Source organism: Trichosurus vulpecula, chromosome 5 (assembly GCF_011100635.1).
Source record: "Trichosurus vulpecula isolate mTriVul1 chromosome 5, mTriVul1.pri, whole genome shotgun sequence".
NCBI classification, from domain to species: domain Eukaryota; kingdom Metazoa; phylum Chordata; class Mammalia; order Diprotodontia; family Phalangeridae; genus Trichosurus; species Trichosurus vulpecula.
In genome coordinates this window covers 7,429,888-7,448,779 of record NC_050577.1, presented here as the reverse complement: position 1 = coordinate 7,448,779, position 18,892 = coordinate 7,429,888, and the positions used below count along the sequence as shown (strand labels likewise).

General features: G+C 42.5%; 1 pseudogene; it reads right to left on the bottom strand.

The window, feature by feature from the left end:
- Nucleotides 1-9,664: 9,664 nt before the first annotated feature.
- LOC118851708 lies at nucleotides 9,665-10,325 on the bottom strand (annotated as a pseudogene).
- Nucleotides 10,326-18,892: the final 8,567 nt, after the last annotated feature.

The window sequence follows — 18,892 nt, the reverse complement described above, 5'->3', positions numbered from 1 at the left end:
GTTGAAACCAGGCAGGGTAGCAAATGCAAGGTGGAGTTATCTGAGAGTCCATTTGCAACCCTGCGTAAAAGAAGGTGTTGGAAGGAGTTTAGTGCTCTGCCCTCCAGTCTTCCAATCAGAAGAGAGAGGAATTTGAGGGAGATGGAGCTAATCAAGGGTTGAGGTAGCAACATCATGGTGAGTTTAGAAGTGGTGCCCTTATTCTGAGAGAAGCATCTTGTTCCATGGAATTGAAACCAAGCAGGGCAGCAAGTTGAAGAAAATTCCACCCAAGATGGAGAAAAGAGAGACCATCATTTCATCATTATCATTCCGGTGTTTAAAATGCATGGGATAATTCTAAAATGACTGGTAAACCTAATAGGAGTTATATATGTAATTTCCTTTAAAAATAACTTTCAAAAAGTGCATTCTGGGTCTATAGTAGGACACTTTTGGCCATCTGGTGAAGCCATGGAGCCCTTCCCAGGTGCTAATTTGATCTTGATGAAGGAAAATCTTGCTAATACCGCACAGAAGGGAGATGGGCTTCTTCAAGATCTTCTGGGTTCCCCTCACTGGCCCTTTCGGGCAGAACAAGAATGGCCATTTGTCTAAGCTGCTACATGGAGAGTTCTGGGAGGGACAGGTGGGACTAAGCAGTCATGGAGATCCTTTCCAAGTGTGACAGTCTGTAGTACAGTAGGAAAAGGAGGTGCTTTGGGGCTTAGCACCTAAAGGTCTTCTGCATGTTTGTGCCAGTGATGGTGCTCATTGGTGCAAACTCAGATGTACTCAAAGCCTGTGTTCTTGGGTCTCATCTTTTTTCTGTTTATTTGTATTGCATTTTACTCCTCTGCTCCTTTGTGAAATTCCTTCTTTTCTTTCTTCCATGACCTATTCTTCCTTTCTCTCTGACTAATCTTATCTCTTTGATTACTCATCCATCTAATTGACTGACTTTTAAATATCATACCAAAAATGGAACACATTCTCCATAACTAACAATGCAGATTTACTTTAAAATGAATTTTAGCTTCCTGAAGGAAAAGACAGAGCAAGAACTAGTGTAAACAAGTGAATTTTTGCCCCAAGGGCCAGAAATTTACTGGGTACTGAAATCTCTGGTATTTTTTCAGCAGGTTGGAATAGTGTAGTTGCAATTTCCCACCTCATTAGTAAAGATAATTAGTTAAAATGGGAAGCTGCCCAAAAATGGTGCTTCCTCCCCTGCCCTTCTCTCACCCCCGGGTGAGATCCTATTTTTTTTTTTCTATAATGCCACCTCTTCAGCAGTGACCTCAAAGGATCCTGGGGTCTCTGTCTATATTTAGCTATTTAACTCACTATATCCAGCCATACTTCAAATTCCACCTCGTTTATCTTGCTGTCCTCTCTGCCTGCTACTGCACCCTCCTGGGGGACTTAACTCTCTCAATTCTGGAACCCGAGCTCTGGGGCCTGTGCTACTTAGATTGGCAGATACCTCGAGGGTTCCCTTGCCTCTGCCATCGTCCCTTTTCCATCTTGATCATCTTTGTGCATTTACCCAGCTGACAGGTGAGTGCCCCCTCCCCCACTGTTCTGGAGCTTTGGCATTGGATCCAAACCAATACTGCTATTACAGCTGGAAATGGTGCATCAGTCCAGGCCCCTATGGCCCCAGTCTTCACTCCTGTATGTCTCAGTCCCAAACTCTCCTCCATGGCTGCGAAGGCTCTGTGTTGTGGTGTGTCTCTCTGATTTCAGGGGCTGCCTTCATTATGTAGCCTGAGCCCAGTGCTCAGTACAGAATAAGCAGTCGGTGCTTCTTCATTCTATCTCTCACCTCAGGCAGTGTCCCAATCGAGTGATCCATCTGCCCCCGCAGTGGTTCTGCAGGCACTGACTTTGTATCTTTCTTAGATGCTAAGCACTGTGCTGTGCACTGGGGAAAGAAAGACCAAGAAGAAACAGTCCCTGTCCTCAACAGGTACCATTTCATCTGGCAGGTGATACAAAAACCATACACACAAGGGTCCCCAGGTCAGAGGGCTCTTCCCCAAGGTCTCCATTTACCCAATGAAGTGTACACTGTGGATAGAGCACCTAACTTGGAGTCCAGAAGACCTGAGTTCAAATTCTACTTCAGATGCCTAGTAGTTGTAGGACTGTGAGCAAGTCACTTGATCTTTCTTTGCCTCAGCATCCTCATCTGTAAAATGGAGATAATAAAAGCACCTACCTTGCAATATGTTGATAAGCAAGATAACATATGTAAAGTGTTCTGTAAACCTTAATGTGCTAAATAAATATGTTATTGCTATTTATTATTATATTTTAGTAGTGGTGATCATTATTTTTCCCAGGGCCAGGAAGTCTGGTTATGATTCTTGGAACAGAATGCCAAACTTGAACCTTTTCTGATACATTAAAACACACTGAGGGGAAGAATAGGCAGGTATGAGAAATGAGATATGAAATTCTTAATAAACAGGACCTTTCTATTTTCAGGAACTCGATTTCAAATCATAGATTTCAATTTGGAAGGGATCTCAGAAGACATCTAGTCCCTCATTTCACATATGAGGAAATGGAGGCCCTGGGGATGAAGAGACTTGAGCAATGTCACATAGGCAGAAGCAGTATTTGAAGCCAGGCCTTCTGAATCTCAAGCCCTAAACCTTCCCATTATACCCCATTCTGCATCTCATTATTTATCCTGCTAAGAGGGAGTTCATGCCCTAAAATGACCCACTGGCTTCCTTAGTCTCTCTGTCCTGATGTTGTGGCTGATCTGATCATGGCAAGCTTAGAGGTACAGCTCTGGTCCACTGGTCTGGTGAGGAGGTTGCTTGCCTGTCTCATATGAGCCAGCAGAAATTTTGATCAAGTGGCCTGTGACTCTTTCTTTGAAGAGGGCCATTTATAGCCACTGGGAAACCTGCTGGAGTAGGAAGGGTCCACTTCATTTTCTTGGGGGAGCCCCACTATTCTCTTGGTTTCTGGGGCAGACCAGGCACCCAAGGCTATTGAGTTATTCCCCCATAGTCAGGATGCTAATCCTGGCAGAACATGACTCAAGTCCCAGACCCCTGATTGGAGCCCAACACTTCTTTGGTAATAATACATTGTCACCTTCCAATAGGCTGGTGGGCTGAGCCCAACAGCCTGACTTTCAGCAGAAAGGATCTGTGCTGTAGCAGGCAATCCACAGCAGCTGCAGCTGCTCCAGGTCCCTACCTGAAAATCTTGTCATATTGGGATGTTGTTGGAGTGACCAGCTCCCACAGAGTTGACTGTCCTGCTCTCTGCTGCTCTGGTCACTCTGTAAATATGGTCTGTCCACTCCATTATGCTTGCCTTATCTGTTCACTGTCAGCCTCTTCTAACTCATTCATTTGTTCATTCAACAAACATATACTAACTATGCACAGAACTCCTGTTAGGCATGGAAGAAAATATTCAATGAGAGAGTCCCTGTCTTCATGCAGCTTACAGTCTGGTAGAGAGATGAGACACCAACCCCATAACTATAGCTTGGAATATTACAAGCTGATTTCATTAAGGAACAGCAAAAAATAACAAAGGGGAAGAGGAGCTGTGACCTTCAAGGGGGAGGTCAAACTTAAGGGGTTTCATAAAGGAAGGATCATTTGATTTGGGACCAAAAGATAGGACTTTCTTAGCCATAAAGGCAAAGGGCAGAGGCACTGATGAAGTCTTACCCCAACCCTGATGTCCTTCTGTCTTTCCAAAATAAAGATGTACTCCCTTCACCAAATGACCCCAGTGCTCTTCCAGTTTACCTTTATTAATGCATTAAAGGGACTCATTTGATCACTGAGGAATTCACAGCAGAAATTATAGGTCACTGTTTCCTGTCCTCCTGCAACACCACCTTAGCTAAATCTGGGAAGTCAGCAGATCTTAAAGGAATCATGCCTTCAGGATGACATCTAAAAAATAAAATTAAGGGGTAAGAGAGGAATATATTGGGAGAAGGAGAAAGGTAGAGATAGAATAGGGTAAATTATCTCACATAAAAGAGGCAAGAAAAAGCTGTTACAATGGAGGGGAAGAGGGGGGAAGTGAAAGGGAATGAATCAACCTTACTCTCATCAGATTTGGCTTAAGGAGGGAATAACATAAATAATCAATTGGGTACCTTACCCTACAGGAAAGTAGGGGGGAAGGGTTTAAGAGGGGGGAATAATAGAAGGGATGGCAGATTGGTGGAGGAGGTAATCAGAAGCAAACAATTTTGAAAACGGACAGAGTGAAAGGGGAAAATAGAATAAATGAGGGGTGGAATAGGATGGAAGGAAATACAGTTAGTCTTTCGCAATATGAGCATTATGGAAATGTTTTGCATAATTAACACATGTATAACTTTACATTTATGTATATGTATATATGTATATATAGCATAATATTGTATTATATCATACAACATCAAATGATGTATCAATACATAAAATATATATATATATATATATATATATATATATAAATATTATGAATTCAAAGTTTGCCTGCTTGCTTGCATTTTCTTCTGTTCTCTGCATTGAAAAAAAAAGTTTCAATGACCTTCTTTTCTTTCCTTTTCCATTCGGGAAACTTATCACTACTTCCTTCCATATTTCCTTCCCCAGGTTAAAAAAAAACCTTAAGCAAATATAGCCAATCATGCAAAACACATCCATGATGAGTTGGCCACATCCAAAAATATACATCACATTTTGTACCCCGAGTCCATCACCTCCCCGTCAGGGAGTGAGGATTAGACTTTCTTATAAGTCTTTGAGATTCATGGTTACTCATTACAATCATCCAAGTTCAAGCAATCAATAAATATTTATTAAGAACATACAAAAAAAGAAATCATGCCATCAGTTCTCTGATGTGACCAATGGGAGAGAGAGCAGTATGAATCTAGAATCCTAGCATCAACTAAGAAGGCATCCATCCTTAGCTACTATCCCCACTGTAGCCAACAAGAAAAATTCACTGGCTATGACCTTACAGCCCATGAGGTACGTTCCCAGCTCCTACCTTTAACCACTCAACCACAGTGCAGCCACCATTCATTGGGTCCTTACTCTGAGCAGAATGTGGAGCTAGAGTGAAGAGATAGAAAGATTAGATGAGGCTCAGTCCTTGCCTCCATGGAACTCACATTCTGGTAGAGAGAAAATCAAATAAATATAGTATAGAAGTTTTTTTGTTGTTTGCTTCTTTTTAGGCTGAGTATTTCAGTGTGTGTGAAGTGCTGTGCTTAGGGTCTTGAATGCCAGGTCAAGAAATCTGAGCTTTATTCAATAGACATAGGGAGAAAATGAAGGTTTTGGAGCAGAGGAATAAGTAGGTCGGACTTCTACCTACAAAAGAATCAATTACACCAGAATCTAAAGAAGTTATTGGGTTTTTTTTTCCTGCATTTGTCTTTGTATTAACTAGCCACATGTGAAGAAGATAGCTGCCTGCCTAATTAAGGACCATTGTTTATTTAATATTTATTTAGAGGAAGGAAGTTGTTGTATATATAGTGTGCCCTTCTCTAAGTCTCTTGTAGCTTTACCTCATGGAGATCATCCCTCACCAAACACCAGCCTTGGATCCCTCCCACCATCTACTGCTTTGACTCCTGCTCACTTACAGATAAATGAAACTAGAGAAAATTCCAAAACCCATATTGATCCATGACAAGTTTAGGCTACAGATTCTCAACCGGGCCCTCACTGCATCAAAGCATCACTTCTATACTTCCCAGTGGAGTAACCAAGCAGTTTACCACAGGGGCTTTTCCAAACTCTCTCATCCCTCTTCCAAGCTCTCATGGCTCCCATTCCCCCTCACTCTCTCAGCTAAGAACCTTACCTCATATTGTACTGAAAAAGTAAGGTCATTTGTGGAAGCTTTCTCTTCTCTGCTCCTCCACATCTCTCACTCAGATACATGGCTTTTGCCACAAACTCCTCCTTTATCTCTAACTCACATAACAAGGTGGCCATCTCCTTTCCAAAGCAAACCCCTCTACATACAAAAGGAATCTTGTTGCATCATATCATGTCTTCTATCCTCCACACTCTCTCACTAATCTCCAGTCCTCACCCCACAGTCATCTACCTGCCTTCATGCTGACTACAAACTTTCCCACATTTCCTCAAAGCTCCAAAAAAATCACCTGATCCTTCCATCTAGTACCTTCTATTTCCTATATCTCTCTTATGGTTTTTGGTGAATCTCTTTGAGAAGGATGATGATAAATACGTGCCTCCACTTCCTTTCCTTTCATTCTCTTCTTAACTGGAGTCTGGATTCCAACTTCATTCAAATGAATCTGTTCTCTCCAAAGTTATCAGTGATCTCTTAATCGCCAAATAGAAGTCTTTCCTCAAACCTTGCTCTCCTCAATGTAGCCTTTGCCATCATCGAGCTCATTCTTCTCCATGATGCTCTCTTCTCCCTGTACTGTCATGACCTTGCTCTCTCCTGGCTCTCCTTGTGCCTCTCTGACTGCTCCTTCTCAATCTCCTTTGCTGGATCTTCATCCATGTTACCTCTGCTAACTGTGGATATCCCCAAAGGCTCTATCTTGTGTCCTCTTCTCTTCTCCCTCAAATACTATTTCATTTTGTGATCTCATCAGCTCCCATGGTTTTAATTATCATTTTCATGCAGATGACTTTCATATTTATTTGCCCAGCCCTAACCCCTCTCATGTCCTCCAGTCTTACATCCCCAACTGCCTATTAGATATCTCAAATTAGATTTCCCATAGACATCTTAAACTCAACAAATCCAAAACTTAATTCATCATCTTCCCCTACTTTGCATTTTCCTATATCTATAAAGGGTACTATTATCCTCCTAGTCATATAGGTTCACAATCACAACTGAAATGTCATCCTAAACTCCTCCTCCTTTTCCTTTTTTCTTTCTTTCTTTCTCTTTCTTTCTTTCTTTCTTTCTTTCTTTCTTTCTTTCTTTCTTTCTTTCTCTCTCTCTCTCTTCCTTTTTCTCCTCCTCTTTCTTCTCCTCCTCTGTCTTTCTGTCTCTCTGTCTCTGTGTCTATCTGTCTCTTTCTAACTGTCTCTATCTCTGTCTCTCTCTGACTATCTCTCTGAGTGTGTTTGTGTGTGCATTCCTTCCTCCCTCCCATATGCGATCGATTGTCAAGTACCTTTGCTATACATTCCCTTTTTTAGCTCTGATATTGCCACCACCCTGGTCTAGGCCATCATCATCTCACACCTGGACTATCGCAGTAAGACGCCCATCTGTCTCTCCACCTCAAATCTCTTCCTATTCTAATCTACCTTCTACTTAGTCAACAAATTGATAGTTTTAAGTTGCATGTATGGCCATATCACCCTCCTATTCAATCACCCCCAGGATCAAATGTAAAATTCTGTTTGACTTTTAGCACTCTTTCTTCCTTTTTCAGTCTTGTTACACTTTATTTCTGATCCAGTGACGTTGGCCTCCTTCATCTTCCTTGCACGTGATACTCTCCGATCTCTTCTCTGGGGATTGTTACTGGCTCTCATTCATTCCTGGAATGTGCTTCCTCATCACCTCCATGTCCTGGCTTCCCTAGTTTCCTTCAAATCTCAGTTAAAGTTCTGCCTTCTGCAAGATGACTTTCCCAGTCTCCTTATTCTTAGTGCTTTCCCTCTGAGACCACCCTCAATTTAGTGTATATGTGCATAAATACACACTGTGTATTTATGTGTACACAATGCATATGATGTATTTTATTATATATACATATATAGTCTACGTGTACATGTGCACATGTTGTTGTTCAATTATCAGTTGTGTCTTACTCTTCATAACCACTTTTGGGGTCTTCTTGGCAAAGATATTGAAGTAGTAGCATTTCCTTCTCTAGCTCATTTTATAAATGAGGAAACTGAGGCAAAGAGGTTAAGTGACTTGCCAGATCTGAACTCAGGTCTTTCTGACTCCGGGCATGGTACCCTATCCACTGCGCCACCTAAGTATGTATATATACATGGAAATGTATACATAAACATATATGTACGTGTTTATGTATACACACATGTGTGTTCACATACATGTGTCTTATTTATACATAGGCGTTTGCACATTGTATCCCCCGTTTGACTATGAGCAGCCTTCTTTTTGGCCTCCGTTTGTATTCCCAATTCTCAGTACAATACCTAGTACATAGTAGTCCCTTAATAAATGCTAATTGACTGACCTATTGACTGACTGATGAAAATCAGCCAGCTCGTTGAGTCTTGCAGTATATTACCTAATCCCCACTGTTACCCCACTTTTGCAATGAAGGCAGATGCATTTTCTCAGCTCTTCTCTGGTTCCCCACTTCTTCTTGGGAGACACCTCAAAGTTCCATTTCAGAGACAGCCATGTGAGTCTGGTATGCTAATAAGGCAAACTAGGAAGGCATTTGAAAAGGGGTGTGCTTGTCAGATGCTAATAGCTGTAAACTGGCTCATGTGTGAATTACTAGGTGTTTGGGGGAGGGGGGAATTAAGCACTTTGCAAACATTTTCAAGTGTAAATGGACTTTCTAAACCTGCGGTCTCCTGAGAGATCAGTGTTTTCCAGGCAGGAGGCAGGTCACCTCCTTAGAGAGCCACCACACATTACAGCATGTCAGGGTGGGAGGGGCCTCAGGGATAGCCACTCCCACATGTGCCTAAGTGGTGCTGTCCCTTACAAGTGACCATCTAGCCTCTGTTTAAAGCTGTCCAGTGGGGGGAAAATGGAGGGGGACCCACCATTTCACAAAGCAGCTCATTCTATTTGGGGACAATTCTCACTGAAAAGAACCTCCTCCCCTTCCACTGTAAACTGGTCTATTTGCAACTTCCACACCTCATTATCCAGTACCTTGCACAGCACCTAGCAGGTGGTAGAGATGCTTAATAAATATGGATTGATTGATCATGCCTGGTTTATCTCAGTGGGACCAAGAGTTAACACCTCTTCTCCCAGAAGTCTTTCAAGAATTTGAAGACGTACTCATTCCCTCCCCCATCCCAGGCTACTGCTTCTCCAAGTCAAACAGCCCCAGTTCCTTTGATAAATGACACAGTCAATAGTCCTCACATCCGCGTGGTTGGTTACCCTACTCTGGACATCCTACAGTTTACCAATGGCCTTTCCAAAATGGGCTTCCCAGAACTGGCCACCAGATGCCAGGTGGGGCTGGACCTGGACAGAGGCTACTGGGCCTCTCAGATCCTACCCCAGCCTGGATCTCCTCAATTTTTCCAGGCCAGAGGGTCTTAGGAGTTCTGATCTGCTCCAGGGTGAACCTGGGCCTGTTTGTCCTTTTGTTGGAATCCCAGTAATTGTAGGGGATCAGCGTATCCATGCAAAATAGTGCAGACACCTGATCAATTTAGCCCACTGCAGCTCAGAACTACTGAGCTCGAAATACCTCAACCTCTGCCTTCCTGGTAACAGGGATTGATTACAGGCTTATATCACACACACACACACACACACACACACGCACGCACGCATGCACACACACACACACACACACACACACACACACTGTTTTTTTTAATACAATTTCCAAAATAATTTTAATGTCAGGATTCTGTACTTTGGTTCTCCTTCTCCTGTACAGTCTTGGTACCCTGAAGTCAACCAGTACCCCTGGCAGCAATGAGACCAAACTTTCATCCAGCTGGGGCTCTCTTCAAATAGTGGATGGTATTCCAATATGCTGGTGATTACCTCCTCCGAAGGGATGTTCCACAGGATTCATGGCCACACCCCGGACATGAGACCAGCAGTTTTTTTTTGGCCTTGTATTTGTGGTAGGCATGGCCTGCCTTAAGGATGGGTTTATCAATATGACCTCCTCCAGCAACAACACCAACCACAGCTCTGTTGGCAGACATCACTTTCTTAGAGCCTGAAGGTAGCTTTACCTGTGTCTTCTTGGTTTCAGGATTGTGAGAAATCACCGTGGCAGTTTCCAGGTGCACGGGCAAGCTTATCCCGGTCCTTCAAGACAGCACACTATGGTCCCTTCAGGCACAGTGCCAACGGGGAGGACATTGCCAATGTTGAGCTGAGCTTTCTTACCACAGTACACAAACTGGCCGGTATGGATGCCTTCAGCAGCAATGAACTCTGTCCTCTTTTTAAATCGGCAAGGATCCCAGAAAACTACTTTTGCAAGAGGAGCCACTCGGCCTGGATCATGGATTATGTCCTTTACAATACCCTTAATGTAGCCATGCCTCTCGGCGAAGTCAACTGCTTGGAGCTTGGCAGCCCCTTTCCTGTGCTTTCACATGAGCGTGGAAGATGGAGCCTGCACCCTTCCTCTGACCACGGATCGCTCGGCCCATCTCGCATGGTCTGGCTCTGGACTTGCTATAAAGAGCGGTTTTTATTTCTTAATGTGGCTATTGTGGCATGAGTGGTCTTAGCTACCATATTGCATTGTTGAATTATGCTGAGCTTACTATCCAACATTTTCTAGGAAGTAGCTGAAGGTCTTTTGATTGTTGCCATCTGGCATGACACCTGTCCCGTCTTGACTTATGTCAGCTACAAACATGCTAGCTATGCCATCTAGCCTTTACACAAAAGCAGAATGGAACTTAATCAAGGTAAAAGACCTATGGCCCTCCACTAGAGACTTCCTTCTAGGTCTATACCTTTGCCCTGGGTTCCATAACACATCGTTTTCTGCCTCTACGTGACAGCCTCTCACTTAGTCATTACTTTCCCAGCTTGCTCATGGGTATCTTTGAATGTCCGAATTATAAGGGATCTCAGGCTCCACATAGTCTAATCATAACTAAAAAATGAATTCAAGACAACAAACTTAACAAGTGGGTATCATTAAAGTCAGGAGCAAATTCTTTGTGAAAACCCAAGTATTTTCTGCCAACCCCTCAGGAAACCTAGTCTAGTAAGCCTATTCAAAGAAATTGTCTGTCAAAAAGATTTGTACTTGATGAAGCCATGCTGGTTCCTAGTGATCACAGCGTCCCTTTCTACATTCTCACAAACCATCCTTTTAGTAAGTCACTATTAAGTTGTGCCAGAAATGAAAGTCAGACACCCAGACCATAATTTTTGTTTTTTTCCTCACTAATATCACTCAATATTTATTGCTTTTCCCTAATATTGTTACATATTAGAAAGTCTGTGACCATATTAAATAATCAAGAAAACTTACCAGTGAACTCACCCATCCGGTTGTAAAAGGCTTGACATCAAAGAAAAGGAGAAGAATCCCTGAATTTCCCCACATCTCCCTGGAAATGCACAATGGCGCTCTCTAGATCAGTCCACGCGGCCATGTTTTTCTACAAGTATATTTTTCCAGCACTGATTTCTATTTAATTTAGTGTGAAAACAAAATGTGACTGCAGCCCTAGTGATGGTCATTCAATCAGGTTAAAGTTCCACACCACAGCAGTTAGTGCAGGGCTCCAATAGAAATTGTAGAAAGGGCCATTCACCTTACTGAAGTTTTCCATGGGCTGGAAATGTCACAGACTGACCCTTTCTCTAGGAGATAAAACCTTAAAATGGCATGAAGTGATTTAAATATATTGTCACACTTTATTCTCACAACCACCCTGGGATATAGGTTCTATTATTATCCCCATTTTAAAGTAGAAGAAACTAAGGTAGGCAGAGTTATGTAACTTGCTCAGGGTCACACAGCTAGCAATTGTCTGGGGCTGAGGGCTGTCCTGACTCCAGGCTCTATTATGCTGCTTAGTCAGCTCCCATTACTAATAAGCAGAGAATCTAGTTGACCTGAAGAAGTATTTGTGGCTGCATCAACTGGATAATGAAGATAAGAATTTAGCTAACAGTGTGTCGACAAAGCCTTGAGCAAATGACTAGGTCATACAGCTTTGTTTACAGAAACAGAGGAGCTTTGAGTTGTGATACACCAGAAATAAGAGAAAGTTCATTTTTAAGGAGCCTAGACTGATGAATCGATATGGATTTGCAAGAAAATGGCAGAGTCTGTACAATGTATCACTGGAGGTTGCAAAAATTTAGCTCCTACTGAATACATAGTAAGACACCATTAGTTGGTCATAATTAGTCACCATAAGATTATTGTCCTTCATAGACTAACAAAAGACATATATATCCAAACAAGAAATGTGACACCCCCCAATATCCCTGAACTGAACCCAGAGCATTGTAATAGCCACAAGTGTTGCCCAGAATCACTTGGATATAACATTGACACATATGCATTTAAGAACAATATTTTAATCAATGCTTCCATGACTAATACTTGTAACTTCCAAACTACATGAAATGAAAAGCTCTAAAAACATATAGGTTGTAGAAGAAATTGAAACTACGTGGGAAGAAAGTGAGCTCCATGTCATCTCGTCTGCTCCAGGAATGGTGCCAGGGAAGCTTTCAGAGAGCCATGAGGGATACACTGACATCGCAACACTTTTATTCAACAAAAACAATGGGAAAAAATCCCATTATACATATAGTCAACAGGCTTCCAAAGATTAATTATAAAATAACAACAGGAAGATGGTGAGTTATCCCTGGATCGTTTTGTTTCTGTCTAAACTCCATTGAATAAAAAAAAATGAGAAGAATGGTAACAATAAATTCAGAAGGGTGGAGCCAACAATCTACTAATCCAATCCCACTTAACCCTGGCAACTTTATCAGGTGAAAACACATAGCTATTCAGTCAATTAATGAAAGGTGTTGACTAGCACTGGAAAAAAGCATGGACATCTTAGGTATTGTAACTAGTTGAAGCAGGAAGTCTGTTGGGGTTGGTTGAGGAACTTTGTGTGTGTGTGTGTGTGTGTGTGTGTGTGTGTGTACATATATGCATATGCATGCATGCTGTGTGTATGTGTATATGTGTGTATGTATATTATGTGTACATGTGAATTTCTGTATATGAGTATAGAAACACACATATATGTGTATATATGTGTGTGTGTATTCACATATAGAACCAGCTCTAGCCATTTATAAAAGCTAATCGTCTGGCTCACTAGTTGATATCAACTAATAATCACGGCAAAGGGCAGAAAACTGGCAGGGGTTCATGAGCTCTAAGATATAGGAGCCTTTCTCTGGAAACCAGCTCACCAATGAAGGTGGGGTCTGGAAAAGAAAACCCAGACCATGCACCACTATAAAAAGCTCCCGTTGCTATTTTGCTTTAAAGTTTGAAAAGTGTTCGTTTTGACTCTTTTGTTTCTCACACGGGTGTTTCAACAATCTGGCTAGCAGCTGTTGTGGAGGTGAAAGACCAACACAAGCCCAGCAACAAGAACGCTACCAGCACGCTGCGAAAGCACAGGTTCTTTTGATCTGCTTAACTAAGGAAAGCAAGGTGAAGAGGTTCACAAGCTTACTTTAATTCATCACACAAATATCATTCACTTAGTTCAGGGGGAAAAGCCAGCTCAGAACAAATACAAACAAACTACAAACATCAACAGACAGACCTTGTCTGATTCAAATCCCAATACATAGTTAGCGGAGTTTAACAAAGTCTCAGCATATGGGTTACAAGCTGGAGGGCTCTTAGCTACAGCTGACTGGCGTCTCGGAATCAGCACCACTGCGAGTGAGAGCCCTTCGCAAATGGCTCTGTCTTCTCTTCTTAAAGCATTTCAGACATCATCAAACATCATCTGAATGACCAGAACTTAGGCTCCTATGATTGGCTCTGGAGTTAGCACCTCCCCTTAGTTAGCCCCACCTTGGGCCCCACCTTAGTTACCAATCCACACCCACATAGGTTTTACATTTAATAGGGGTTTGGGCCTAGGGCTTAGCACCTAGTAAGACTCAATGAAATACACTGAATTACTTAAAGGAAACAAAAGCCAAACTATTCAAGGGCACTTGGTTGAACTAAGTGCTAAGAGCCCATTTTGCTTACCAACACACAATGTAGCTTCCACACGTATTATTATCTCAATTTTGCAAATGAAGAAACTTAAGACAGTTCAGATTCTATGCTCTCTAAGAGGTCTCTCCCACCATTAGTGCCTTCTCTCTGAGATTCCCTCCAATTTATTCTGTATGCATATCTTATGTAAATAATTATTTGCACATTTAGAGCATGGACAGTTTTAGCCTATGTAACCCTAGGCAAGTCTCCTCCTTTCTCTGATTTCCTCCATTTGCTCTGGGCTCCCAGTCTTCCCCTCTCATCCTTTCCTGGGCTCAGAGTGATGGAGGGGAAGGGAGGGAAAGGGAGGGAAGGGGAAAAGAGGAGAAGAAAGAAGAGAAGAGATGACAATGGTCTTCTCTTATTCGAATTGTGTATCTTCCCCAGAGCTCTGCAGGCAGCTACTTATTCAATATTTCTTGAAAGAATGATTAGATTTCCAGAAGGCAGCTTCTCCTACTTTACTCAAGGCTACCCAAGTCATGCAAAGGTCTCTCAAAGCACACACACACACCACCCCCAAAACCACCATCACCCCATCCTCAACCCTCTCCTACAGGTTTAGGGACCATATCAGTGATAAATGCCACCCCCACAGGCTTGTAGAAGAAAACTCAGGCATGGGATGAATGGACTTCTTTCACAAAGTCCTACTAAAATGATAATAGCAGCTTATATTGCAGGACTGCTGCAAGAAAGAAAGAATAAAGTGAATTTAGAATTTAAAAGCTGCAGATGGGCAAAATCATGTTTGCAAAATGTTGATACACATTGGTAACTTTTCCTCTGCTCTTTAGTAACTCCATGCTGGGAGTTCTATTTTCATATCCGGGAAGAATTCGTTGTGTTTTGGCTTATAATATTTTAGATTACCTTCACATATGTAGCTCTAAATATCTGGCATTTGTTTAAAAGTGGTTATAGCAGGGAGAGGTTTTCCAAAATGGAATGTGTGAGTGTGATTTTCCAGAGAGACACATAGTGCTCTGGGGCTTTGTCTCTCCTCTCCTCCCCTCTCCTCCTCTCCCTTCCTCTCCTCCCCTCCCTTCTTCTCCTCTCCTGTCCTCTCGTCCCCTCTCCTCTCCTGTCCTGTCCTGTCCTGTCCTGTCCTCTCCTGTCCTCTCCTCTCCTCTCCTGTCCTCTCCTGTCCTCTCGTCCCCTCTCCTCTCCTCTCCTCTCCTGTCCTGTCCTGTCCTGTCCTGTCCTGTCTTGTCCTGTCCTGTCCTCTCCTCTCCTCTCCTCTCCTCTCCTGTCCTCTCCTGTCCTCTCGTCCCCTCTCCTCTCCTGTCCTGTCCTGTCCTGGCCTGTCCTGTCCTGTCCTGTCCTGTCCTCTCCTCTCCTCTCCTCTCCTCCCCTCCCCTCCCCTCCACTCTCCTCTCCTCTTCTCTCTCCTCCCCTCTGCCCATTCTTTCTCTGTGTCTCTGTATCTCTGTCTCTCTGTGTCTCTGTCTCTGTCTCTCTCTGTATCTCTCTCTGCCTCTGTCTGTCTTTACTATCTGTCTCTCCTCTTCCTCATGGGAGAATGAACGGCCTCTCAGTTATATCTTGTCTTTTTTCAAATGCTAAACCCATCATTTAAAGGCACTGATTTCAGTATTTCAGGACTTCCGGGGACATACAGCTGAAAGTGGCCTCACTTCAGCTACAGGGTCCTGAACCTGGGGTCTATGAACATAAGCCACATACATGCCCATACCCACACCCACACATACACACACATGTATCCATGTTTGCACAGGCGCGTGTATCTGCACACACACCTGTGTATGCATGCACATACAATCCATGTAGATGCATGTATATGTGCATATATAGCTGTATTTTAATACAATTAGCATTTTTATACTAAATACAAAAGTGATATTTCCCACTAAATGTTGCCTTTGTTTTTTAAACTCTTACTTGTTTTTCTTCAGTCTCGGGGCATGTATATAGTCCCAAGACAGAATCATTGTTCTGGAACACCATTATTTCCAATCCCTAACATAGGATCTATTGGGAGAAAACATTTAGTTTTTAATTTTACCATTTCTTGAACTTATTTTTAAAAACTTTACTGAGCATTTTGTGAAATATTTTAGGGCAAATCCATGTATAACTTCCAGCAAATACCTGAAACACAGAAAATCTTGGAACCAGACCCTTGTACAATCCAAATGAAAGTCTCTTGATTTTCAATTTTGGAAATTGTGCCGGGATTTTAATGACCCCAAGTTCTCTTTGAAAGAGAATTCTATCTTTTTAACAGCAGCATGCTTCCTATATAAGGCTGGATTGCCACAAATCAACGAATATAACAATGTGCAACAAATCGAAATGATAGGTTGCTCAAAGGGAAATGGAAAGGCCCACAGTGGGCATACATATGAACTTATTATCAAGAATGAATTACATACATAAAGTAATGTGAGAGCAGATAAACATTTAGTAAGAGCAAGAGATGACCAGTGGACAGCTCCAAAGCTACACTGATATTTATATAAGGTGAGGACATCTAGAAGATGCCTCTAGACACTGAGCAGACCACCTCCGGAGGTCATGGACAAGAGCTGGTTGTTGTCTTTCATTCTTGAAGAGGACCAAAATACCATCTTTATGTTGGAGTCAGGAAAACGTGTGTCCAACTGAGGCAGATCACACCAATGTGAGTTTGGAAGGCTGTAACACAGATCAGGCACACATGGTCTGTGTAAACATTTGGAGTGGAGACATCTCTAAATTTGCACATCTCACATTTCTTTTGAGCTACTACACTTCTGCTTTGCTCATAGAGCATGAAACCTTCTCTGATGTGGGCATGCCATACTGTGCCAGGTGGTCTTTTGCTAGCATCTCCAATGTCAATCAATTCCAAAGTTCTTCAAAAAGACCTTGAGAGTGTCCTTGCATTGCTTCTTCTGACCATCATGTGAACTCTTTCCTTACATGAGTTCTCTCTAAAATAGTCTTTTAGGGAAGTGTACATTTGGCATTCGAATAATGTGGCCAGCTCATCACAATTGTGCTCTCCGCAGTAGTTTGAATGCTTGGCAGTTTAGCTTGAGAAAGGACCTCAGTGAGAACAGCTAAGTCAAGCTTTGTTCTTCAAAGTCTGTATGTGAGAGAAGAAAGAGTGTCAGAGAAGAAATGGCTTTTGGAGAGTGTAAGGTAAGAGGCAGAAGGACAATAAGAAGGGGAGATAAGCCCAAGAGTTGGGTGGGAAATCCCAAATGAGAGAGCTGGGAGAGCCCATTGGAAGCTGAGTGACATCTTGTTTTCTTTAGAGTGTGTGCTTTAGAGAACTAAGGTGAAAAATATGACATCCATCTTTTTACAGTGAGTGAATTGTGAGTTCTGAATTTTACAAATTGGTATCCAATGAGCCCTAGATGAACATGTATTTATTTCCATTCCCTAGACATTTTAAGAGAAATAAAAACAACAACAAAAACCTGTCTTCTGTTTCCAAAACCTTCCCACTTCCACACACTTCCTCCCTAGGTAGAATTGCTCCCTCCCACATTATCACTGAGAGAGTGGAATTCAAAGGAAGCTCTTTGTTCCATCCTTATAGATTCCTTATAGTTCATTTCATGACGTGTCTGTCTATGTTCTTTCTCCCCTAACTTTCATTCTTCAGTGAGTCTGTGATCTTATCTATGAGAGCTCTTTCTCTGAAGGTACAATTTGTAGCCCACAGAAACCTTCTTCTCTACCTCCAAGAAATCAAACCCAGGGGGTGCTCTTAATGTGTTAGGAAACTGTATCATGAATTTCGTAGGAATCAATCACCCAAAGGAGCTATCCATCTAGTAGCCCTCCTTCCTGTTACATTTCGGTCATGTCTTTTAGATGTTCTCCCTAGTGTGGATTCTGTGATATGTGTGTTTGTGGGTAAGTGCTGGCCATTTACTCTACCTCAGAAACAAACTAATACTATAACACCCTCCACAAGTGGGCTTCCAGCCTCTGCCTGAAGCCCTCCAAGGAGGGGTGGAGCTCTCAGCCTTGAAGCAGCCCACACCACCAGGAGACCTGCAGTCATGTGGGATACTTCCTGATGTGCCTCTTTATAGCTCTTTTTCTTTTATTTTGGCTTTTTTAGCATTTACTCTTTGTTCCTGCTTATTCCCTCTAGGGCCAAATTGAACAAGCTGAATCCCTCTTTCACATGAGAAGCATTTCAAACTCCTGCAGAAAGCTGAAATCACACACACACACACACACACACACACACACACACACACACCCCTCCAATCTTCTCTTCTCCAGGCTAAAATGCTCAGCTCCTTAATCTGACCCTTAAATGGTCCTTGAACATTTTGGTTGCCCTACTCTTATCAATGCCTTTCTTAAACCAAGATGTTGACAACTAAACACAAAACTCCAGATGAGCCATAACAAGGGCAGTGTGCTGGAGACTATCACCTCCCTACTCCTAGATGCTGTCTTTTGACCCCTCTTGGTGCAGTCCAAGTTTACTAGAGTATTGTTGCCTGCCACATTCCATGTCTGACTCAGAAGGAGCTTTCATGGCTCACAAAACACCAGATCTTTGTGAGAACAAATGACTTCTGCCATCATACACATGTAGCTGTTGTCTTTGTACCCAATGGGTAAGTCTTTACATTCATCTCTGTTGAATTCAGTCTTGTTAGATTTAGCCCAATGTTCCAATGTTCGAACCTGACAAGATCTCTCTGTCTCTGTCTGTCACTCACTCTCTCTCTCTCTCTCTCTCTCTCTCTCTCTCTCTCTCAAATCAAACTCTCATTTGGAGTAGAGCCCTCCCAGAACCATGGCCTTGCCAAACTTGATGAGCTTCTTACAAATGCTTTTGTCCAAGTCCATGACAAAAATGCCTCCCAAAGCACCCTACGCCACTTGCTTTCTTTTACTTTACTGAAGAGAGACCCTATGATATAAATTCCTTCTTCTCCCTAACTCATACCTCAAAGTCCTTCATCATCCTCCCACATTTTCTCTTCCTTTCTTGCCTCCTCTGACACAGAG